This window comes from Leptonychotes weddellii, chromosome 7 (assembly GCF_054177405.1).
Source record: "Leptonychotes weddellii isolate Sample4059 chromosome 7, ASM5417740v2, whole genome shotgun sequence".
Classification (NCBI taxonomy): domain Eukaryota; kingdom Metazoa; phylum Chordata; class Mammalia; order Carnivora; family Phocidae; genus Leptonychotes; species Leptonychotes weddellii.
In genome coordinates this window covers 118,791,123-118,817,940 of record NC_138375.1, presented here as the reverse complement: position 1 = coordinate 118,817,940, position 26,818 = coordinate 118,791,123, and the positions used below count along the sequence as shown (strand labels likewise).

At 37.8% G+C, this 26,818-nt stretch overlaps 1 long non-coding RNA gene across 1 annotated transcript in view; it reads right to left on the bottom strand.

Annotated features, from left to right (window-relative positions):
• Positions 1–25,425, bottom strand: part of LOC145722752 (uncharacterized) — a 39,647-nt gene extending 14,222 nt beyond the window's left edge. Inside the window, exons 1-2 of the long non-coding RNA XR_014147257.1 lie at positions 25,161–25,425; positions 24,363–24,511 (exon numbers count right to left, since the gene is read on the bottom strand). This is a non-coding gene — a long non-coding RNA (uncharacterized LOC145722752). The remainder of the gene's footprint in view (positions 1–24,362; positions 24,512–25,160) is intronic.
• Positions 25,426–26,818: the final 1,393 nt, after the last annotated feature.

The window sequence follows — 26,818 nt, the reverse complement described above, 5'->3', positions numbered from 1 at the left end:
ATGTCTTCTTTGCAGAAATGTCTGTTCATGTCTTCTGCCCATTTCTTGATTGGGTTATTTATTCTTTGGGTATTGAGTTTGATAAGTTCTTTATAGATTTTGGATACTAGCCCTTTATCTGATATGTCATTTGCAAATATCTTCTCCCATTCTGTTGGTGTTTATATTGAGATTCTCTTAGTCCTCCTTCTTGGGAAGCTATGACCATTTCCTAGGTAACATGTATTCAAAGGGGAAAGGAGAATAATACTCAAATCTTTTAGGGCTAGTTGAATACAGGGACTGAGAGGACTCTAATACAGGGTACAAAAACATCATCATGGCTCCCCTGCAAGAATGCAGGGGGCCAGTGGTAGTGTCTTGGCTCAAAGTTTGTCTCACAGTGGGACCAGGATGTCATTTTCCTCGTCTCTGCGTGCTCAATTGGTATGGATATACTTGGTAGCTGACTGTACCCTCCTGCTATTTCCCTGGCCTGTGGAGTAACAGCCAGAAGGGGAGAAAAGGCCAAGTAGAAGCTCTTGAATTTGCTGACTCTGGCCAAGATCATAAATCAGAAGCAATACGTCATTCTATGTGGAATTACAGGGATCGGTGCTAACCTCAAAAACATGAAAGGATAAAAATTACCATTATATCCCCATTTAACCTGACTGTCTGGTACCTGCAGAAGAGAGATGAATTGTGGCAGATGATGTAAAACCATTTATTGGGTAACATGGAAAGCTGTTAGTTTTGAATGGGGCTCCTTACCAGCCCTGCTGCTATTTGGGTCATATGTCATGGCAGATTCTATGTGCTGCAGATTTCTTGATAAGCATGCCATGTACGTATTCTGCAAGTACCAAAATAAGAGCCATTGCGCAGACACCCTACTATTCTGGAGCAAGACGACATCATCCACTACAGAGAACTATTCATCTTTTGAAAAGTAGCTCCTATTGTGGTACTACACCATAACAGAAGCTCGGCATCTGACTTTAGAGCATCAGGTGACTGTAGGATGGAGATGCCCATCCACATCTGGGTTTTGTCAGACCCACCAAGTAATAAGATTGAAGTTTAGCATAAGATGGAAAGGATACATTCAAGTTCAGGCCAAAGGGAGCCTGGAGGGGATAAGAAAGTTAAAGATTATCCAAATTTCCCTTCCAGACATCTTTCTCTATTGCACTAATGCCAACCCCACAGATGGCACGATGGCCCAGTGGGGAAGTTCACTGTGACCAGCTGACAAAATATGATGGGTTCTGGCTGTCATGTAGGTAAAATTCAAAAGTGTGTTGCTGCTATAATCCTACTCAAGGTTGCCCTGAAAGACACCAGTGACACAAAACCCTCCTATGGGCAGAGCTTTGAATGGTATACCCAGTCATCAAGTAGCTGTGGAAGGGAAGTGGTCTGAGGTAAGTATATGCATGTGCCTATATCCTTGACCTCTGACTACATCCATGGCAGCACAGTGCTTGCAAAATTGACCTTGAAATGGAGTACTCAGAACATCAAGGATAACAGTTTGCACACGTATGCCAAAGGCTGCCCAGGTATTATACAGTTACTACCAGTGCTGATTTCAACCAATCAAAAGAAAAAAATTAACGTTCAACTCCCAATTTGGTACCATTTTTCAAGAAACCCAACAGCCCCTTGGTGGCAAGTTAAATAAATCAGACCTCTTTCAGCCTGGAGGGAACAACAGTTTGGGTTTACAGAGATGGATACACGTTTCAGTATGTTTTTTTCCACCCTTTCCTGTGTTAAAGAGGCAGCCTGAGTCTATATGTCTGCGCGCCTAGAAAGCTTCTACTCACTGCCACCTATTGCTTCTCCCATGGACTCTGGTAAAGCTGGAGTAACACATTCATATTGTTTGCCTGTTCTGCTCACTGACAAAACCATGGCCCACCAGAAGGAACCCTACTCCTCTGCTATGCCTTGTGTCCATCAGGTTAGGTTCAGAGACTAGGGTACTCTTGTGGACCCCAAGGTCTGGGTCCACCATGAGTGGGGAGCAAAATCCTCATTAGTTCTGTTCCGGGCTTATCTCTGCTGAATTTCAAATTTCAGTACTGCTTCCCTACTAAGATGCACACATAAAGAATGTGTTTGGGAGATGTACTGTGCCTTTCCAGATTCAAGTTGCCTGAGACTGACTTTAATTCAATTGCCCTTTTCTGCTAAAACAAATAGGTAAAACTTAATGATATAGAAAGCTTGGTGACATTTTGCTCCAGCATCCCCAAACTGAAGAAGATAGTAATTAAGTCATTTCCTGTATAATAAACACAGCAAAACATAAAAGTGAAGCTAATCAGCCTGGGGAGCATTACTAAAAAGGAAGGGCAAGGAAGAGAAGGAGATAAATCACCGGTGGGTGCCATTGGGAGGAAATAAGGCAAATAAGACTTGAAATTTGTATTGGGTAATACTCTAGTTACAGCTACTCACTGTGGTGCAGGGTAAATTTAATTTTTATTACCCCAACTCAGCCTTCTGTTCTCATTCTGATAAGCATTACCCTAAGAACTAGCTTGTGGGACTCAAATGGATTGACTTTTGGACTTGGTGTCCTGAGGTGTCTTAAGAACTTCATCCCCACATAAGGAGAGTGCAGAGCAATATGTGGATGGATAAATTATGGATGGCAATGCAAAGGCAGATTTGGGGGGAATAACATTTTGCTTTATTCTATTTAAAAACTATATTTGTTATAATATGTTTCCTCTTTTTCCTTTTCTTCACTTTTGCTGGATTAATCAGGTTCCCCCCCCCCTTTATTGTCTTCTACTGGCAAGTTGATATTACTCATACAGAGTTCTACTTTCTAAAGGCTAATTTCCTGTTTCTAAATACTAACATTCATTCTGTATTTCTCAATTGATGTAACACATTTAAATAATATCGCTCCAGATAATTTATTCCCCAGGCATCAAAGAGAGTGCTGATTTGAAACCCAGCCTCCCCTGATCATACAGGTATGGGAGTGAACAGAAGGGACATGTGTCACGTGACTGTTGCTGGGTGAAAACTATTCATTCGTTGGTGACAGTGGCCCAAGACAAACACAAGAGTCAATGACTCAGACAGCCTCAATTCTTCTGCTTTTATTATTTGCATTTTCATTCAATCCCTGTTGCACTCTCCCATCTTGTGGTTATTGATAGGTTCGGCTAAAAAAAAAAAACAACACCACCTGAATTTTTGGATTTGTGGCTTTTTTATGTCACCTTTTTGGAATTTCAGAGTTTTCTTTTTTTTTTTTAAAGATTTTATTTATTTATTTGACAGAGAGAGACACCGCGAGAGAGGGAACACAGGCAGAGGGAGTGGGAGAGGGAGAAGCAGGCTTCCCACCGAGCAGGGAGCCAGATGCGGGGCTCGATCCCAGAACCCTGGGATCATGACCCGAGCCGAAGGCAGACGCTTAATGACTGAGCCACCCAGGCGCCCCGAGAGTTTTCTAATCTCTAGATTTTGAGACCAACTTGTTCCTGCTTTCTATTTTTTCAGGAATTCCCCATTTTCCTGGTCTTGCTGTGCCAACTTTTCCTGTTATCCAGGACACCTATGAATTAGACTTGATATTTCATCTGTCATTGAAGCTGCATTTTATGAGGAAGACAAAACCATCACATACGTGGCTATTGTGATCTCTATGCTAAAATCCAAAGGAAAGGATTGATTGAGTGATTGAGAATACAAGAGATCATTGGGATTTATTTATATTTTCTTCGTGAAATGCCATAGATACCTAAATTTACCAAAAGTTTCTAGAGGCAGTATGTCACAGATGAAATTTGAAAATCATATAACTCACACTCAATACTCTGCTTAATACAAAAACAGCACAAATGTTTAGGGTTTATTTTATTCTATTTTTTTATTTTTTTATTTTTTATTTTTTTAAAGATTTTATTTATTTATTTGAGACAGAGAGAATGAGAGAGAGCGAGCACATGAGAGGGGGGAGGGTCAGAGGGCGAAGCAGGCTCCCTGCCGAGCAGGGAGCCCGATGCGGGACTCGATCCAGGGACTCCAGGATCATGACCTGAGCCGAAGGCAGTCGCTTAACCAACTGAGCCACCCAGGCGCCCTAGGGTTTATTTTAAAATAACTCTTGTTGTAAGAATCATTCAAGGAAAAGATATTAATCCTTATGACTTCTCACATGTATTACTTTTATTCCCCTAGCCACTTGCTTTTCCTTTTCTTTGGAGTAAAACATGCAGTGTCTGTCAGCCATGAATCTGCCTTCTTTCAGTACCTTTTTTGCTTTCTGTATGGGCATGATCCACTTAGTTCTCAATTTCTCCTTTGCATTACTGTATTGGAGGCTAGTTGTGAACAGAGAGCATGGTGCATACTGTGTGTGTGTTTACCCAGAATTTCACCACCCACTGTTCCTTGTCATTAATTGAAAGAGAAAATAGAAGCTAACAGGAACCAGAGTTGATGTGGCTTACAAAGTTAATGAAGTGGAGGAAATATGAAGAGTCAGGACATGAAGGAAGATGCACCCCATGAATTACAGAAATAACTACTCTGAATTGAACAAGTTCCTGTTTTTTTTTTTTTATGCAAAGGCTTAAGATATCTAGGGCTGCGTGCAAAACCACAATGTAATTAGAAATCAAGAAAAATTAATGGAAATAGATTCACTTTGCCACAGAAGGGAGAGAATCAGGGAAAGAGTTGATTAAAAAAAGATTGCTATGGGGCGGGGAAAAAAGATTGTTAGGAATATGAAAGAGAATTAAGAAATTATAAAGGAAGAGAAAAATTAATGTCTCAAAAGGCTATTATGGTTGATATAAGAGGTCACTATTTCAGTGCAATAAAATTGTATAACTAGGAGACATCAGCCAATATATTAGCTATAATCACCTATGCATATAAACGTAGACAAAGCCATCTCTACTGATGTAACACTTTAAATATGTTTTTATTTTTTGTTTTTAGCGAATAGCACAACAATTCAAGTGTAGGGAAAATAGCTTTATTGAGTAAGCTGTTTTGATGAGCTTATTAAGGGGGACGAAAGCATTTCAGGTTAGTTCCCAGATGAAGGAGGAAGTTTCTCTGCAAAATGAAATGTGGGGGAAGAGAAGTAGAGGGATTGTCTGTGTTGTCCTAAAGGTAGAGAAAATGGTTAGCATGGCTAAGAAAAGACTTTCAAAAGACCAGGCATACGTAATGAGAATTTACCAAATTATTTAATGATTTTTATTTAAATCTTACCTTCCATCATACCTAGAAAACTTTCAACAATTTCTTAATTGCTCCCTGATGCTTTTTGTTAATGGATTGTTTCCATGGGCTGTTTAAAGCTTCGTGTGAAGCAGGGTAACCTATGAAGAAAATCAAAATACTTTAGGAAGCCAAGCTCGCAACCTCAGCCAATCTGATTTTTGAAATTTAGAAACACCTTAAAAATATTTCTTTCAGGGCGCCTGGGTGGCTCGGTTGGTCAAATGTCTGCCTTTGGCTCAGGTAATGATCCTGGAGTCCTGGGATCAAGCTTGCATCAGGCTCCCTGCTCAGCAGGGAGTCTGCTTCTCCCTCTCCCTCTACTCCTCCCCTGCTTGTGCTCACTCTCTCTTTCTCTCTCTCTCTCGCTCACTCTCATTCTCAAATAAATAAATAAATCTTTTAAAAAAATGAAGGAGGTTGTCCTCCATTTAAATATATATATATATATATATATATATATATATATATATATATATATTCCTTTCATTTTGGAAATGACAGAAACTACCTACCTCTATCTATTATATTACTTTTAGTCATTCAACCTTGAGTTATTGACTTTCTACCCTTCATAAAGCACTTGTTGGCACAACTGAAGAATTAAGTTACCTTAAAATGGAATAGTGAGTAACAATAAGATCTTATATAATCAAATACTAAAGTCACTTAATGTACACTAGGTATAATGAGTGCTCAGAGGTGTAGATAGCTCTACAGTGAAAAATGAGAAAGGAACTCAAAAAGTAAATTAAACATGATCTGGATCTTGAAAGATGGGTGAAATTTTCTTAAACAGAGAATGGAGTAGACATGAAGGACAAGAGCGGGGGAGGCATCTGAGGAGCAGTGTGGTGATGTGGGGAAAGCGCAGCACGCTTAAGGAAGAGTGGCGGTAAAGGGCAGGTGGCAAGTGAGAATGTAGCAGAGTAAGCCAGAAGTCAGAGTCGGATCCTATAGTCACATGTCTGATCCTGCCATCACAGATTTACCCAGGTTCTCCAGGACTCGTGGAAGTATGTGGAGGTGTGGGAGTTGATTGAGAAGCAGTGGTCCCTGAGGATTGGAATGCTGGGGTTAGACTGGAGTAGAATGAATCCAAGAGTTCTGAATCCACAAATCTTACAGAGCTCCCTTTGCCAGCAGAGGCCACCTCTCTTGCAACCTCCCATGAGCTGGCTCTGCCTAACTTAAAGACCCAGTGATGACCTTCTCTGAAGCAGGCATGTGGGGATGGATTTTTGAAAAGTGCTGAATCAGAGAAGAGGGGACATGGCATTAGTTGGGCCATTTCACACACATTCCCTTGATTCCTTTATATAATTTAGCAAAATCATGAAATTCTTTTCCAGTATAAACGGTCTTCTCCTGGGTCAGACTTTGTGTTTGTTCCCTGATCTGCTAATTTTCCATGGCTGCTATAACAAAATGACCACAGACTTAGTGCTTAAAACACACATTAATTCTCTTAGAGTTCTGGATATCAGTAGCCCTTAATGGTCAGCAAGGAAGGCTGAGCTCCTTCTGGAGGCTCTAGGGAAGAATCAGTTGCCCTTACCAGCTTTTAGAGACTGCCTGCATTCCTTGACTCAGAGACCCACCCTCCACTTTTAAAACCAGCGGTGTAGCATCTTTGAATCTCTCTTTCTGAATCTGACCTTCCTGCCTCCCTCTGATGAGGCTCCTTGTGATCACATTGAGCTCACTCAGATAATTCAGGATAATTCCCGCATCTCAAGAACCTTAATTTAATCACATCTGCAAATTCCCTTCTGTAAAATAACCTCTTCAAAGGTCCCAAGGATTAGGATTGTTAAAGTAATTGAACAAAGAGGCCATTTGATTGAGGTGGTTCTAATGCCTCAGTAGCCTATATAAACAAACTGAAACCTAAGCCAGAGTCAGTTCCTGTTAATGCTCTCCCATCCCAGAAAACACATTTAAGAACACCCAATCACAAACAGCCAAGTAAGTTTTCCCACATACGGCAACCACTTAAACTATAGCCAACCAAGTATTTTCCTTGCTTTGCTTCTGCAGCTGCTGTGGAAAAGCCCTTCCCCATCCTCAAATCCTAACCATTTTTGGTTTGGTGCTGCCTGATGCGAGAATTGGTGTTTGCTCACATAGTCTTAAAAGTGGGCTGTCCGGCATCTTGTTACTCAGCCTACTAAACCTGGAGCACACAGGGATTTGATGTGGGTTGTGAGTCTGGAGAGAAGGAAATTGGAACAAGCAGCGCATGAAGAGAATTGGTATTCCATTGCAAAGTACCTGCCTCCGCACACCTGTCTCAAGTAGAGGGATGCGGTGACAGCAGCAGTCCCCAGAATTGTGAATGGCAGCGATAGTTTCTGAATTCTGGATTATTGTGTCAGGGTGTGAAATTCAAATACAAAGTTCAGTTACAGCCTTTGCCCTTCTAGTTCACCCAATGGGTTTGTAAAAACCTCCCCCTTAGGAGTCAAGCCTTTGCTGCTAGCAATATCTAGGTGGGTTTCTATTTTCTGCACTAACTCTGATTGATAGGACTTTGAACCCAATACACATTTATCACCTATGGCAGCTAAAAGCAATATTCTGCCCGGTCTTACATTTGGAATCCCAGCTTCAACACTTAATGGCTCTGTGATCTTAGATGAGTTATTTCGTTTATATGCCTCCGTTTTCTTGCCTGTAAATGAGAGTTATAATGCTACCTATGTGTCACCTTACTCTTTCTTACTCTTTTTTTCTTACTTTCTTACTCTTTCTTTCTTACTCTTTTTTTAGTTAAATGAATTACTATATGTAATGTCTTTAGAAGATGTCTGCAACATGTCATTACTATTATATAGAACATCACACCCCAAAAATATAGCAAATATTTTAATAAGGAAAAGTCTGGGGCGCCTGGGTGGCTCAGTCGTTAAGCGTCTGCCTTCGGCTCAGGTCATGATTCCAGGTCCTGGGATCGAGCCCCGCTTCGGGCTCCCTGCCCCGCGGGAAGTCTGCTTCTCCCTCTCCCACTCCCCCTGCTTGTGTTCCCTCTCTCGCTGTGTCTCTCTCTCTGTCAAATAAATAAATAAAATCTTTAAAAAAGAAAAAAAGAAGAAAAGTCATACATAGGAAATCATAAAAATGTATTATTTGTATCCATCTGGTATTTTAAAAGAAAGGATTTATATTTTAAAAGGAGAAATTTAATGTAAATAATTTTTATCTAGTTAACTGAAAAGGCAAAGGAGAACATTACAGTATCATAGGAAAGCAGGTATCACTCTTAGACTTAGGAAAATTAATTAAAATTAGAAACTTGGAGGGCCCCCTGCATTTGGAACCACGGTCTCTGAAAAAAGCAAAACTGGCTTTGTGAGAGTCTCTGAAGGCAGTATGATGAGGCTGATTCTATATAAATTTGATGCAAACACTACTGCAAAATGGCACACAGCTTCTTTTGTTGGAAATGTTTTTAAGAGCATTGATAAAATTGGGGCGCCTGGGTGGCTCAGTCGGTTAAGCGTCTGCCTTCGGCTCAGGTCGTGATCCTGGGGTCCTGGGATCAAGCCCCATGTCCGGCTCCCTGCTCAGCAGGGAGCCTGCTTCTCCCTCTCCCTCTGCTGCCCGCCCCACCCCCCACCGCTTGTGCTCTCTCTCTTTCTTTCTCTCTCTCTCTCTGTGTCAAATAAAAATTTTTAAAAATCTTAAAAAAAAAAAAAAGGCACTGATGAAATGATGCTCATAAGACCAGGAAGCAAACAGGATGGAACAAGTTTCTTTTCCTTCCTAAAGTTCTGAGTGTCCCTCTCTAGTGCCAGCTACCAACTGGACAATAGGGAGCCAGCGCAAGGCAGCAATGTGATACGCAGACTTTCAGCCATACTATCTTAAAATGAATATGGAAGGATGGGTTTGGAGCTGAGAGAGAATAGCTTAATAACTAGCAAATCTACCTAAACTGCTCAGTATCCATATTAAAACTTGAGATATAAATTTGAAATTCCCTATTTCTACCCAATGCAATGCAACTATACTTCATACAGATGGAGATGTACTTCTGTTTCCCCGAAATGGGAAGCAAATTTCTAATACCCACTGAATCCGTCTCTGGAAGACAGCTGCACTGTCCCCTTTCTGGGCTATGTTAATTAGTCTTCAGATTCAATCATGGGCTCAACTGACTATTGTATTACTTAAAGACAACTTTTATACAACATTTTTATAAAATCCTAAAAAGAAGGAGGAGATAGTGCATGGGGAGAAACCCCTTAAAGGAAAAAGGCAAGTCACTCCATTTTTTTTCCCCCACTAATTACAAAAGAGTCATCATGTTTGGTGGGCTCTTTCATTTTTGTAGGCAACATTCCTTGCCATTTGAGCATCTTCCTTGGATTTGCTCACCAAGTTAAATTACATTTCTGAATCTAATAGTTATTTATGTTGAAAATAATGTCTTAAAATGGGTTATAATAGAGTATATATTATCTAATATTTTCTAGAGTATAAAGAGATAGTTGTATTTCCAAAATTCTCAGATCATTGTAGCACCTCTCATACATCCTCCAAATATATTCACTCTCTTCCATTTTCATACAGCTAAATTTGTATTACAATCAACATTATTTTCCATACCATTCCATGAACCTTCATGATATCTAAACATTTAATTTGATGCTGTTACTGATCATAACAATGCAATTCGATACTTCTGAATAAAGGAACTCTTGGCTTGTTCTCATTGAAAGGTAAATGATAGATTTTTAAATACAGTAGTGTATTTTTATCCTTTTAAAAATTCCTTTTATGCGACTCTTCTCCCTTCATCTTGTACAGGTATTATTTTTTTTCTTGACAGATTTTAGTTGTTAAAGGAAGGATGCCAAGAGGAAGATGCAGTCAACATGGGATTTCTGAGTCAATAACATAAAAATAAACTTGAAAGACAGGCTTTGTTAAGAAGAGGATTTCATTAACATATCTGGGGCCAACCCTTGATGATCAGATCATAGAATTATCATAAGCCAAGAATCGAACAAAATCAGAGTAAAGTGGGGCAGTCCTTGTCATATAGAGAGGAGACAGACAGACCATGCCTGATTGACTTGAGTTGGAGGAATAAGACCACAGCCATCATGGAAGTAAAGGTCTGTGTCCTGTGTTCTATGTTCTCCCTTCCCCTTTTCCAGGCTAGTGCTCCAGGAATCATGGGGGTATGTATTAGACATGTTCTCGAGAAAGTACGAAACAGAATAGCTTTCACTTTGTTTTCTATTCAAAACCTTGGTAGACCACACACAGGCTGACCCCTCTCCACCATGGTGGGTGGGGGGAAACAGTATTGGTGGAGAGGAGCTGAGTGCAAAATGCTAGGGCACTTTTACTGGCTCTGCAGGACAAACGCTGATACAAGGACCACACAAGACTAGGGAAAATGTGCCCCGTGCCTTAAGGATGGCCAAGTTTCACCAATACCCTAACTTCAGTTTCAAGAGGAAAGTGAAAGGGAGAAAGATCCCTGCAGTTGGTTTAATTGTGGATCTCAATGTTGGAGTTTAATGCAGTAGAGTTTTTTCAAATCGAAAGACATTGTGCAAAACAAAAAATAATGAGCTATTAAAATTTCCCTCCAATTCCAGTGTCTGTTTTTCCTTGTGGGTAGTTTAGAAGAGCTACAGATAATAATGGATGCTTGCATTCTTTGGACATCTGTGTAGTATATGTGTGAAATTAATTTCACAATAATTATCTGTTGATTTAAAAGAGCTTGGTGATCGGAGCTGTATGCACATAATTATATATAATCTAAGTCACAGGCATTTTGGAGACAGAACTCCAAATAGATAAGTGTAGGGATTATACTGTTTCAATACTTCTTTTAATTATTTGACAGTGTTGATATTATATTGTAAGAAGTGATTAGTTCTAATAGTCAAATAAGTTCACTCATTTTATGTAAAACTGTACAATTTTCAGTCCTTTGTGATACTTTGCTATATTTCTATCCTAGAGCATTCTTACTGGATTCATGTTAGAGAAAAACTAACAAAAATTATCTTATTATTCATAAAAGATCCACGTTCAAAGAACAAGTGGTTGCATTTATAAGTTAACAGCTATGAAAAAATATATGTTATAGTTAAAAAGTTTAAGGATTTGTTCTATTTTTTTACATTGTATTATTTTTCATCCAGCTTACATTCTTACATTTTTATTTAAGCCTAGGAATTGACTAGCTATATTAAAAATGAGACATTTTAATACAAATTATCATTTTAATTATTGCTGCCATATAATTTATTTTCTTATTTTAATGCAGAATAATTTGATTTTAAAGTGTTATCATTTTATTTGCTTTATACACTAATTAAAAGCCTCAGACTGGAACCACATTCCATTAAATATCTGTTACATGTCTGTAGAAATGTCTGCTCTATGTGCCTAAAATTCTCAGGGAACTGGAAACTTAATACTCAAGTTTTATATAACTCTGTTAACACCACTCTTAGAAAAAAAAATTAAGGAAAATTTACAACTAAGGTACTGACATAGCTAACAAAAATTCTGCCAATTTAGAATATCTGCTGGTTTGGTGCTATCCATAGAGTTTTTGTTTTAGTGCCAGAATCAAAGATTCCATTTAAAAAATAAAATAAATAGAATGTCTGGGCCACTGGTTGGCAACTTTTGATTCATGGATTTTGTGCTGCTGGTGTCATCAAATCCAAGAATTTATGTATTCAGTTTTTTTTATGTTCCAATTTTTGCTGAGAAGTTCCTCACCTTTCTTTGAGTGCCCTTTAATTTCAACGTGTTATATTTTCTCTACTTTTGCTTTGCTTCAGTGTTGTTTCCAATTTCTATGCTATGACTTGGTTGTTTTAAATGCATCTCTTCCCACCCAGGTAATTTGTTTTCAGTGTGTATGCTATTTAATGTGATAATAATAGCTTATATTTATTGAGCACTTATCATGGGCCAGACATTGTACTATAATACAAACACACACAATCTCAATTAATACTCCCCACTTAAAGACGAGGAAACTGAGGCACAAAAAAAGAAGAAAGTAACTTGTCCAAGGTCACAAACCTGGCATGTCAAAGAGCTGAGGTTTCATTGCATGTGGTCTGACTTTGAAGCACACTTAACAATATATTCTAGTGAAAATTCTATTAGTCATGAGTGACAGAAACTTATTGGAAACTAGCTTATGAAAAATGGCATAAAATGCCTCGCATACCTGAAAAATCCAGGAGTGGTTTTCCAAACATGCTGGATTCAGATACTTAACTAACAGCAGGGTCTCCCTTGTCACCCTTTGGCTTCCTTCTCTTCTCTCTCAGACTGCCTCTGGGTGACTAGAAGGACGGCCACCAGCAGCTATGGTGTCACAAGGGCCTTGCAGCCAGAGATCATGGAGTAGTGAGAGCATCTTTCCTGCTATCTCTAGCAATAATCCTAGGGAGGGTTATGATTAGTCTTGTTCGGGTCACACGCTTCAAGTTGAATTGTGGGCAGGATTGCAAAGACAGCTATGGACAACAGTCAGCCCTATCAAAACTATAAAGACTGAACAGGATTACTGTAGAAGAACGGTTAGATGGAGACAGAAGAAGGATATTGGGCAGACCCAAAAAATCAATCCAGTGTCCATTAATGCACATTGGCCTTAGATTCTGTGAATTACAATTACTAAATAGACAAAACACAAACACATCACATAAAACTTTTCAGATAACAAAAACAAAGACTAATACAACTTGCCCGAGTTCACAATGTGTTAAGTCATCACACTTTTTTTTTTTTTTTAAGAGAGCATGCACACAAGCAGGGAGCAGAAGGAGAAGGAGGGGCTTGATCTTACAACTTCTAGACCAGCACCTGAGCCAAAATCAAGAGTCAGACACCTAACCAATTGAGCCACCCAGGCATCCCCATCACATCTTTTAAAGATAATTATGTATCCAACTGCATTGCCATCAGAGGAATAATGTACAGAATTCAAAACCTAGACCTGAATGTCATACCATCAAGCTAAGTATCAATTTTTTAAAGACTAAATATATTGAAATGGATGAAATTAGACATTAGTCTGCTTAGTCCTTCGGTGTTGGGTAATTAATCTTTTAAAGATATTCTAATGTCCTGTGCATCCTTTTACTTGCATTTCCTGAGGGTATAAAATCCAAGTGGAAAATTTCTATTGGATGAATGTCAGCTTTAGTCACTTTCTTTAGTTGAATAAATGTGATTGCTAAGAACCATATTTAATGAAATAAGTTCAGAAGTTACAAGAACCTGAAGCAACAGCTCGTACTTGATTAACATTCTGTGTAAAACAGAAATGTCATCAAGGAAGAGAACTTATTTTTTAATATTTGTAAAGGTCATTATTGCCTAAGGAAGGGGGAACTACGTTTGGTATGAATCTTTATATATTTCATATACATGCATATCATATTTCTTTATTTTTTTAAGTTATCGTAAGTCCATCTCCAAGCCTCCATTTGGAGTAGATATTAAAGAGGGCACATACTGAATGGAGCCCTGGGTGTTATACACAAACAATGAATCATGGAACACTACATCAAAAACTAATGATGTAATGTATGGTGATTAACATAACATAATAAAATAAAAAAATAAATTAAAAAAAATTAAATCTAAGACATTGCTGGTTTATGCCCCCTATGCATGGTGGTCTAAAATCTAAAGCTTGTGTGCAACGTCGAGTATCTCTGATCCCCCGGAAGTAATGGGTCTGCAGCGTCTTATGCCATTTCAGACATCATACCACTAAGCACAGTCCCTTCAGTCCAGTGGCTATGGTTTCTCTTCTGTTGGGTGTCCTCCATCCTTGTAGAGACTAAAACCACTGTGTCTAGGGTCCAGGCTCCCTGGAGGCTGCCACCTAGGGAGAGTCAAGGGACCCACAAATCTTGGTCCCCTTCACACGTTCTGGAAATGTCATCTCTTTCTATTTGGCCTCTGTGGCCTAATTCTCTTTGCCCCTCTCTCCTCATCTGCTGGGACAGCCAAAATGATCTCATCCATGAGCTAATACTTCTGTAAAAGATAGGAATGGCTATTGTCCTTGAGATGATTCTACTTCCAGCTCCGTAAAAAGTCCAGGAGCAAAAAAAATACAAATGGCCTGGCTACCAACTTGAAATAGGAGGAAGAGGGAGAAATAGCCAATAAACACAAACCCTTGTCTTAAAAATACTGTTCTGTCATATGTATATCATCAGGATCTACAGCTTGAATTGTATACAGGCTCATCAGGGTTTCACCTCTGAAATAATATGTCACATGACAAGAAAGTCTCATTACCTCTAGCCATCTTGAAGTACAGCTAATCAAACACATCTCAGATCCTGTGAGTTGGCGATTATGCCTGAAATGGATGCCAGCAGGATCCATAAACAGCAGCTGGATGAAGGGATGAAGAGATGCCATTAGTGGGGTAAGCAGAATAAATATTTAAAAGCTGTTAGAGAATAGTTAAAGAGGTCAGGCAAAAATACCTACAGCTAGAAAGTGAAGTCTACTGTCTTTTCTAAAACTGAGGGATATAGAGAATTTTGGTATTGGGAGTCTTTAAACTCATCTAACTCAGAAGTTTTCAACCTGTATTCTGGGGGTCCCTGGAGGGGCTTGAAGGTTTCTTGAAATATTTGATTGGTATTCCATTTAAAAATAGTGGTTTTTTTGGGGGCGCCTGGGTGGCTCAGTTGGTTAAGCGACTGCCTTCGGCTCAGGTCATGATCCTGGAGTCCCGGGATCGAGTCCCGCACCGGGCTCCCTGCTCGGCAGGGAGTCTGCTTCTCCCTCTGACCCTCCCCCCTCTCATGTGCTCTCTCTCATTCTCTCTCAAATAAATAAATAAAATCTTTAAAAAAAAATAGTGGTTTTTTTTGTTTTTGTTTTTTTTTTGCTATTTTTAACACTGTAATGAAAAGCAGAAAGTAAACGTAAAAGGGTTACATTGTGAAGGGATACCAAATGGGTGTGTAAATTACAACTTAATTTGAGATCCTAACTTCCACATAAGATGGGACTCCATGAGCCCCATCCTGGAGGAATATGTTAAACTTAGGTAATACTACAGCCCTCCTCTATTCAACATCTACAATGGCTTCCCATCCCACTTGAGGTGAAAGCCTTACATTGGCCAACAGGTGCTACAGGATGCATTCCTTACCCTGATAACCTCATCTCTAATCACATTCTCTTTGCTCACACCTCAGTCTCCTTGCTGCTCTTAGGACATATCACCCTTGCTCCTATCTGCCTTCAATCTTCTTTCCATAGTCATCACTATATTGTTCTTCCTCACCTCCTTTAAATATTTGCTCACATGCCATCTTCTGAATGAGACCCTTCCTGACCACTGTGTTTCAAAATTGTCTCCCTATCTCTAAGTCCCTAATCCTCTTCCCTGACTTCTGTATTCATACATTTTCTCACCATCTTACGTACAGTGCAGTTTAATGTTATGTTTTATTTTATTGCCTGCCACCCTCGACTAATGTGTAAGCTCTCCAAGACAAGGGCAGGGGAATTTGGTTTGCTTTATTATACCTAGGACATCACTACGTAGAAGGGGCTTTGGAAATCATTGTTGAATAAATGAATAGAAGGCTAGATGTTCAGTGGAATAAATGATCAAATGCTATCTCAGAAAGACCAGAGTAAATTATCAAATTTTCTTTATACATTTGTGTGTGCATGTGTATGTTGTAACACTGAATGTGTTAAGAAATATATATATAGACACCTTTATCTCTTATTTCAAATTGTCATTGCAGTTTCCTTTATACACACACTCACTCATGCATTTATTGATCACTTGCTTAAATATATATGTGTGTGTATATATATACATAATCATATATAGATATATGATTATTCATCTTGTTTAACTCACTTGATCCGCAAAACAACCAGCAAAGCTATTAAGGTATTTCAATAGAAGTTAAACCCTGGAAGCAAGGGGCATTTTAGAATTCTCTACCTACCCTCTAGTCACTGCAAGAGTTTCATAGTTTATCTTAAAGGCAGAATGTCCACATATTTGAGTAGACTCTTTTTCTTAGTCTAGTTCAACATCCTCAAACTTAAGTGGCATCAAATAACTCACACAGGGTATATATTCAAGATCATGTATAATCTACTTTATAGGCAAATAAGGGATTATCGAGAGTAATTTTTACTCAACCAGATTTTCAGCTTATTTTCTAATCTAATCTCTCAAAAATGTAACTTCAGTTTTGTACTCTCTAACCTCACTGTGAGTGCAAATTACCTGGTTTCTTTCTGCTTGAACTTCAGAATAGAGCTTCAACTGTCCTATTTGTGCACATATCTCAACATTTTGTTAAGCAACCCTGGAACAAGAAGGTGGTTGTTCTTCTCCACTCTCCTTGAAATTCAAACTTGCTTATGTCCACTCATATAAAATTGCAGCAGCAATTATCTGCTCTGTCTCTTCTTCACAGCATGGTTGTCGGTGGTACAAGGACAAGAGAACACTGCAGGTGTTAAAATATATAGACAGCTTTATCTCCCATTCCAAATTGTTGGTGCTTCTGTCTGATTGCTATATTTTGATTATGAGAGCTTTTTTTTTTTTTTGGATGTTGTAAGATCAAAATTTCCTACTTCTCTTTTAAAATTTGGATCAGTTTCATTTCAGAGCGTCCTGAGTTTGCAAGGTGAACTGTTAAAAAAATTGCTTCTATTAATAACCACTTATCTGCTCAAAACAGGGCTTTATTTTTGAAATCATCTAAAAAAATTTCACAGGAATAAATTGTAGGTTAAATCCTCTCTAAGACTAATTGTCATCTACAATCTCCAATGTCAAAATTCTTGTTTCTTCCTTTAGTCTATCATGTTTGTCAAAACAGCCTCATTGTTCCTGATGGAATTTTTTAGCAAGCAATTATTAAAAATTTAAAATTAATTTAAATAAATATACACTTGTTTGTTTTAAGTGGGGGGTTTTGGAATAAGGTTTTCTCTCTCTCTCTTTTTAAAGTTCTGCGACTGAAAATAATTTGACAGTCACTGCTGTAGCCAAGGGATTGGTGAACTTTTTCTGCAAGGACCAAATACTAAATATTTATGCTTTGCAAGCCAAGAGATGAAACTGAGGATATTATGTCCTTACATAATTTAAAAAATCAAGAATCATTCTTAATTTGGAAGCCACCAAAAAAAGGTGGTGGGCTGGATTTGGGCCTCTGGGCTATAGTCGGCCAAGCTCTTCCCTATCCCATTATAATTTATTTTCTGGTGAAGAAACACGTAGCAAAACAGAATTTCCTACGAAAGGTTCATAGATATTGTGGCAACACTAAGAGTAGAGCATGAGCTGCACTGTGGGGCCTCTCGGCATCTGATATTGCTGGGTCGTTAATGAAAACTTGAGAAGAAAAGAGGTCCAGATCAAAAGACCCCAAACCGTAGGTGAAGACAAAACCACACTGAATCTGACTACATAAACACTGGCTGTATAAAAGAACCACGTTTAGCAGGTTTTTCCCTCCCCATATTGTACCCTACTAAACTCACGTTGTACGCAAAGGAAAATTTCTTAAAATTCTTGTATAATTTCCTATATAATAAACCAGAAATTCCAGATGGCTAGGTAATATACACATGCGTAAAAATTCATTTCCTACTCTTACCATCACAGCCTATTTGTTTCCAAATTTTAAAAGATCAATAAATGAAACTTAATGACTAAAAAAGTAAAAAAAAAAATACAATATAAGGTAAAAATAGGAAAATAGAGCATCTTTTTCTTCTCATAGCCACAACTTTATGTCCTGATGTAAAGATTAGAATATTAGTGATAATTAAAGATTAAATAGCAGAAAATGAGATTGCTTCTGGGAGAAACAGCCTTCTGTGTTTGGAATATTTCAATTAGTTTTACCAAGCAAGACCTTCTAAGGAACTGAGGATAGCTATCTTTAATGTTCAACAATCTTTTGAAATCTCTGGATCATCAAAAATTGAAGATAAAAAAAGAATCATTTATGCTGTCTTTACTATGCAGATTGTACCACAAGATAAGTTTTCTCCTCATAAAAGTATTCCAGTTAACCAAGGAAGAAACAATGGTGAATTAGAATTATTACCATTTGTAACTTCTAATAAATTAACTAATCTGGGAATTCATTGTCAACAGCAGCTTATGTTAGAAACAGAGACAAATATTGGGTCTCCTCCTGAAAGAACACAATATCATCTATTGAGTAATTTTGTTAAAAAAAATTGAACTTGTATCTGGAAATTCTCTAAGTCCAAATACCAATTTACCAATTCACAGGATGAACAGAAAACAGAGAAGCATTTAAATGACACTATAGGAATGGAATCTACAGAATCCAGATGGTAAGAAACCTCATAGGGCAAATGATCCACTTTTTTTTTTTTTAAGCAAATGTAATACAAGGAAAATAAGAGATAAAGGCAGCAATTATTAAAGAAGCTCGAGAGGCGCCTGGGTGGTAGAGTCAGTTCAAATGTCCAACTCTTGATTTCTGCCAGGTCAAGATCTCAGGGTCCTGAGATCAAGCTCCCAGCTGGGCTCTGTGCTGGGTATGGAACCTGCTTAGGATTCTCTCTCCTTTTCCCTCTGCCCCTCCTGTGCTCTCTATCTAAAAAAAAAAAGAAAAAGAAGAAGCAGCAGCAGCAGCAGCAGCTTGAGAAACATATAAAACAATACTGATAATAAAAAAAATAGAAGTGTAAAAATACAATTGGTGGGACTGTTGACAATTTGAACAATTATTTGATAGTTGATAATATTAAGGAACAATTGTTAAATTTACATAAAATGATGGCATTTTTAAAGTTTTTACTTTTTAGAGCTATATATTAAAATATTTTTGGATAAATGGTGTCGGTAGTTTGCTTTTAAAAATTCCAGCAAGAGCTAAGTGGGAAAGGACACAGATAAAACAAGATTGGTTATGAGTTAAAAAGTGTTGAAGCGGGATGATGGGTTCAGGAAGCTCTAGTCCATGCACTTTGTACATGTTTGAAATTTTCCCTTGTGAAATGTTTTTAAAAGATAGCCAAAGGGAATTCTCAAAACCAAGACACAACAATATGGTCATAGTGGCCCTCCACCAAGAATTCTAGTAATTCAACAGGGGATAGTAACAGGAAAACATCAGCAACTACAATAGCCCCATAAGAAGACTGTTTATATAACATACATTCCTCAATGAAAAGAAACCTAAATTTGCAAAGCACGCTTTTTGAAAATATTACTTGGTATATTGTTACTCACATGGTTTGTATCTATTGTAATATGGAAAGTCCAAAAGTCTGGCATTGGGAGTGAATATCACTTTAATTTGTGGCTTACAGCAGAGGATGCCAGAGTCCTGCCCACATCTCCTTGCCTCTACCATTTCCATCCTTGCCAATGGTCTGTCTTCCAAATATCAACCTCTTTAACTCTTCCCTGAAGAGCTCTTTCAAACTGTCCAAGGAGCAAGCTAGAAGTGCTGGGGAATGTGTCCCCTGGGAGCAGCACTTAATCAATGACTGACAGAAGTCAGTGTATAAATACACCCAGCTTCTTGGCTTTTCCCATGGAATAAGCCTGAGACCCATGGTCTACGTTGACTGCAAGAGTTTCCCAAGTGGAATTAAACTCTAGCTTTCCACAGTGGTAACTGACTTCAGAATTTACCCTTTACTGTTCCCCTCCCCCTCCCTCCCCTCCCCTTCTTTTCCCTTCCTGCCTTCACTTCTCCACTCTCCTACCAGTATTCCCTGGGATCACTTTCCAAATAAACTACTTGCTCTCAAATTCTTGCCTCAGAGTCTGCTTCTTGGGGAACTCAAACTAATTTACATTCAGTTTGTAAAAAAGCAAGTCAGTCAGGGAGACTGTCATTTAGGGCTGAAGAACCTAGAACTTCAGCCATGTTTTCATGTTTTTTTGAGGGTGGTAAATGTCAGTAAAAGGATATAACAATTCTGGTCTTTATGCTAATTTGTTTAATTTAATGTATGTTCTTAGGACTTTGAATTATTTCATTTATCAAGGAAGATTAGAATAGTAGGTTACAAACTTCAGTATGTTTAAGAAATGCTCAGGTGTCTTGTTATAAATGTGGATTCCTGGTCCCCTCAGCAATTCTGATTCAGAAGAACTCCAGATTTATTATTAATAGTTATGCACATTAAAACATTAGATATACTTACATAGGAGTCCTGAGGATCCTACTTTGAGAAACATTGACCTAGGTGCTAAAATTTTAAGATGTAAAATGTCATGCCCAGTTGGTTTCTATATGCCTAAAAGAAGGTTTGACTCTGATGGCTTTATCATGTCCTGGAGTCCCAATTCTATGCTGCTAATGCTAAAGCCTAAATTTAATTTTAATCTGGTTCAGATGGTACTGTGACTATTTCTGTCCGTTTTCTGTAAAGGTAGACGTGGGAAGTGCAGTTTGGAAGAAAAAAGTGTGGTGTCGGATGAAGGGTGTGGTAAGCAGAACTGTAGCGAAGGTCTTAAAAATGCAGTGCTCCACCCCTCACTTATTTCTTGGGTGTGCCTTAGCCTGAATCTCCTTTTGAATTTTTTTTTTTTTAAGATTTTATTTATTTATTTGACAGAGAGAGACACAGCTAGAGAGGGAACACAAGCAGGAGGAGTGAGAGAAGGAGAAGCAGGCTTCCCACTGAGCAGAGAGCCCGATGAGGGGCTCGATCCCAGGACACTGGGATCATGACCTGAGCCGAAGGCAGACGCTTAATGACTGAGCCACCCAGGCGCCCTCCTTTTGAATCTCTTTGTGCCCAGTTGGGAGATGAAAGCAGAAAACACTGCTGGGAAATCACTTAGCTATGAGGCTAACATTTGCTCTTAATCTTCTCTTGAGATTCTTCTAGTCCTTTTTCTGCCCAATGAAGAGTCAGAGCTAAGGCCACAGGGACCCAATGAGAGAAAGTACCACTATGTCCTAGGCCTCCTCCCCCCGCACCCCCACTCTTATTTTGCATCTAGAACACTATTCTTATAGCAATTTCCAAATGATGACCTTTTATTTCATTTAGGAGAGCCAGTTTGCCTTTTTCAATTAGTTCATGCAATTGTATTTGGATTTTACATTTTGTCTATTCCCAGAGCTACAATTGGCTTCAAAGGGCAAATAATTGCACCTTCGACTTTATTGGTATGGCCATGTTATCTTCCTCTTTCCTCACTAAATTTGATGATTCTGCACCTCTAGAATTAACTTACGGAGAGATTTTCTCATTGGCCTAGCAACACAAAATGGTTGGAGCCTTGGAATGATGTATTGTCCTGTAGTTGGTTTTGTAGAAAAGAAAAGTATACTCCCAAAGTTGTGAAAGATACTAATTGTTACTTGATACAAATGAGAATTTGAAATGTCTGAATGATTTAAATTCTGTTTGTCTTGGAAGATTCATTCTTGACATTCCCTTCCAATAGCAACACATGCAAAAAAAAAAAAAAAAGCCGAGGTACTGGATTCCAGAATGCAGTAGATGTTAATCTGAACACATGGAGACAAAAATATACTTAGAAGCATGGCAAAGCTTCAAAAATAGAAATTCAATGATAACCACTCTCATGTCATCCCAAACTATTAGTGTCAGTGTTCCATCAGGTGGAAGGCATTCTAACTCTTAATTATTTCTCCTAAAAAAATTGTTGTGCTATTTCCAGGAGAAGAAAAAGATAAATGAAGGTGTTTCCTTAGACCACTGTTCTCAAATGTTTTGTTCTTGGGACCTCTTTACAGTCTTAAACATCAATGAGGATCCCAAGTGTTTATAGTATGAGAAATTAAAAAGTAGAAAAAAATTAAATATTAACTCATACAGAAATAACAAATCTATTATATATTAACAGGAAAAATACTTTATGAACATAAGTATATTTTCCAAAACAAAACAACTGTAAAGAGTGGCAGAAAATAAAAGCTCTGCTCTCGCACTGCTAATATTTTATTGGAATCCATAAAATCTGACTTTCAAGACTGTTCAACGACTTGTGTCATTATAAGCTTACTATGAATTTAAATAAAAGTCCACTCCTAGATGCAGCAGACTTAAAATGAACTAAAATTCTGCCTCACTCTCTGAAAATGCAATGACATTGGGCTGAGAGATAGAATATCTAACCTGTCTTCCATCTTAGTAAAATATCCTGAAATTGAGGTATGATAGAAAAATCCCCTAATCTCTCCTCTTATGCTTATTCTGTAATGGTAGTGTAGCTGTAAACAAACAAACTGTATATATATGTACCTGCATGCATATGTATATATCATATTCATGTATCCATATGCAAAATATTTGTATATTGATACTTAAGAAAGCAACACAATAAATCCTGTCAATGTTCTGAAATCCATTTGTCTCTTTGTTAATCAAAAAAGGAGCTTTAAGACTTAATAGTCAGAACTGGATATACTGGGTAAAATAAAGTATATTATTAAGATTTATGGCACTTGTTTTTACTTTTTAGAATGTGGCTCCTAGAAAAATTTACATTACATATGTGGATCGTATTATATTTCTTTCCAACAGCAGTGATCTGTAGGAGAGGAAAAGACATCAAGTAATTTATGGGGTTTTTAAAAATTAAACAGGAAAGGGGTGCCTGGGTAGCTCAGTTGGTTAAGCACTGCCTTCGGCTCAGGTCATGGTCTCAGGGTCCTGGGATCGAGCCCCGCATCGAGCCCTGCATCGGGCTCCCTGCTCAGCAGGAAGCCTGCTTCTCCCTCTCCCACTCCCCCTGCTTGTGTTCCCTCTCTCGCTGTCTCTCTCTCTGTCAAATAAATAAATAAAAAAAATCTTTAAAAAAAAATTAAACAGGAAGGAAGGTGGCATGGGCATTTTAATTTTTTGATAGATCAAAAATATTGAATTGGAGCTTAATATTTTGGAGAACAGTGAAAGGAGGAAATTAAAATAAAAAACCATTTTAGAATAAATTCAGATTAGTGATTAGGAGCTCTCTGGAGATTTTATAGCTCGTTGCCTAATCACAGATTACTACTACTTAAAAAGAAAAAAAAAGTCCTCATCATACATAGTGCCTCTTTATTTGTTAAAACTTGATTGGGGGTTTTGCTTATGTCTAAGAGACTGTGTTGGAGTTCAGGGGCAATGGAAGAAGTAGAAGTTTTAATTCTGATATGGTCACCCTTGAATCTTTCCTCAGTGACAGCAGGAGTCTTATTTTCTTCTCAAAATACATCGATGATTTGGACAAAGGAACTATCTTATGCTCAGATAAATCTATAGAAAATGAAAGTTGTATGTATGCTGCTCTTAAACAAAATAGTTTCTTTAAGGTTTTATTACAGAGAATTCCGAATCTACCCAAAAGTAATCACCCAGCCTGCTCATCAATACCTGGTCATTCAGGCTCCACACATCACCATCCACTTAGCACCTCCCTCAATCCTACATTATTTGAATTCCAGACATCACACCAGCTCATCTACAAAGAGTTCAGTGTGTAATTCTGAAAAACTAGGCTTTTTTGGGAAACATAGCCACAATACCATTATCCTATCTAAAAAAGGAATTAATAATTAAATTATTTATCCAGTCAGCGTTAAAAAAAAAATACAACATTTTCATGTTGATTAACTAAATGTAAGTTGGAATTAGGCTGTAAAACATACATAGTTTTATAATGTGCTCTAAATAATTACCTTTTCATATTTCAGTATATGAACTTCTATCATCCCCTCATGTGCTGATTTCGGAGGAAATAAACATACAGTTAAATGGTCATCTTGTTATGTGTCTATGTTTAATTCCCTATTTATCAAGATTCCTCTAGCTATTGATGCCGGATGTCAAAAATACCATATAGCAAAATCTACCCCTTAGACACAAGCTGAATTACATTATGATTATTAGCCACTAGATGCCACAGTTGCTTCACACAAATGAAATCAAGTGGGCCTTGCTCTGTCAAGAAAAAATGATAACATTCTAAATATTAGAGTAAAATACTAAATCAGAGTGTCAGTACCAGCCTAAATTTGCCTGCACCCTGCAGCACCAGCGCATGCTGAACCATATATTTAAATATTTACCTTTAACTTTCATACCTGAGCAAACTATGATATCCATCCTTTTAAAAGCATCTGTGTCTTTTTCTGTGATTTTGAAGTTGTTGCTAATTCTTTCCAATTAGTTCAGTCACTCAGTGTGGTACCTTCATAGAAGTCTGCTGAATGGCTGTCTATAATGTGTTCAACTTGATTTCGGGGTGGTTGAAATTATTAACAGATTGAGAGAGGACAGGGAATCAGTTTCACACTTTTTTTTTTTCTGGAAAATACCATAATCTTAAGAAGCTTTTGTTGCTATTGTTTTCCTCAAAATCTGCCGAGCTGCTTCATAGAGATTTTATCAGGCGATTCACAAGTATACCTATTGAAACATTCTTGTTTAGGTAAGAACAGCAATCCTATCAGACATACTCGGCCAGCAATATTAGAATTACCTACACTTCTGTATGCTTTGTTCCAACAATGTATTCAGATCTGGCTATGTTTTAGTTTAGTATACATTTAGTATGTTTAATTGTATTCCATGATAAAAAGTTTCCATACAAATTTGTCACTTAACACCCCTCTTGTCCAAATACAGTTTTTTAAAAGTTTGTTCTAGAATGTATTACTTTATTTTTTGTTTTAATAAAAAACTTAGTCCTTGGTGGAAATTTCCCAGAAAATTATCTACCTGAAAACTCATGTATCTTCAAAATTAAAGTGGGTATGAGAAAATTACTGCACTGACCTTGGGAAATACCAGATAAATTATATATTTAGGGGAATATAGAGGAATCTCAATAAGTATGACATTAAACTCTTAGGAAAAACTTTCTCAACACTTCTACTTACTACAAATGAGGAAGAGGTGCAGACACTGTGTGGGAATAAGTCATGGAGGTCACCTCAATAATGCTTTAAACGCTTTCCCTGATTCTACCCTTGTCTCTTGCTGGCTTTTTCTTCCTATCCGGAGCTGGAATGGTCCCTGTAAAACATAAATAAATAAAAACCATACCACTGCTCTACTCTACCTTCATTGTCACTCAGAACAAAAGACCAAGCCTTCACAAATGTCTGTAAGGCTCAAAATACCCAGTGGGGTAAACACTAGTTACATGAGTCTATTGAACATTTGCAATGTAGCTAGTCTGAACTGAGATGTGCTATAATGTGTAAAATACACAGTGGATTTGGAAAACTTAGTACTGATAAAAAGAATGTGAATTTTCTCAGTAATTTTATGTTATAAAATTATATCATTATTTATATATTATATATAGTTGCAATGATAATATTCTGGATATATTGAATTGAATAAAATGTTATTTAAATTAATTTCACCTCTTTTTTAAATGTATCTATAAGAAAAAAGTCAAATTGCATGTCTTACATTTCTGGCTCACATTCTAATTCTGTTGGATAGCACTAGCCTAAATGACCAGCAAGTCACTAGCTCCTTCCAATTTCCAACCCACATTGGCCTCTTTGTTGTTCCTCAGTATAACCATGTATATCTCAAGCCTTTGGGTTGGCTATTCTCTTCTCCTAGAAAATCTTCCCTCAGATTTTTTTTTTTAAATATTTATTTGAGAGAGCGAGAGAGCGCAAGAGAGCACACGAGAGAGGGCGAGAGAGTGGGAGGTGGGGAGAGGGGCAAAGGGAGAGGGACAAGCAGACCTCTCCTGAGCAGGGAGCCCCACACAGGGCTTCATTCCAGGACCCCGGAATAATGACCTGAGCCTAAGGCAGATGCCTACCTGACTGAGCCACCTAGGCGCGCTTCCCTCAGATATCTTTATTGTTAGTTTCCTCACTTTTTTCTGTTCTGTGCTAAAATTATCAGAAAGAACTTCTTACCAATCAATCTAAGATGGCCTTACCCAACACTTGTATATACCCTCTATTTTTTCAAAACCTGTATCACCTAGCATATTATATGTATTTGTGTGTGTGTATGTGTAATCTCTCCTTAGTAGAATAACCCCCATGATGTCAAGGACTGTGTTTTGTTTATTGCTGTTTCTCTAGAATAGTGCTTGGCTTTTGGTAGATACTAAGTAAGTGTTAAATAAATCAGAGGATAAATATCATTAAAAATAAGTAGAGTGTTATCTAAGGGATTTTATCATGAAGGTTTGGAAAATGAGAAGAATTAACATTTCCTGATGGCCTACAATGAACCAGACACTGTGCTAAGCACTTATATATAATATCTTACTAAATCCTCACAGAAATGTATTTGCAGATTAGAAATCTAAAGCTCAATTTAAATAATTTTCCCAAGGCCACTTAGCCAGTGTGGAACATCATTTCAATACTTTTCATTTTATTTCAACGTCTCCAAGTACCTTCCCTGAATCCCAGAATAAATTAGATGCTCTTGTAAATACTAAGTATTTTCCCTTCATATCATATGTCACCACTGTAATTCATTGTGTGATGTGGTGCTTATTGTCTTTCTTCCCCACTGCACTATAAACTTCATGATAGGTGGCAGTGAATATCTT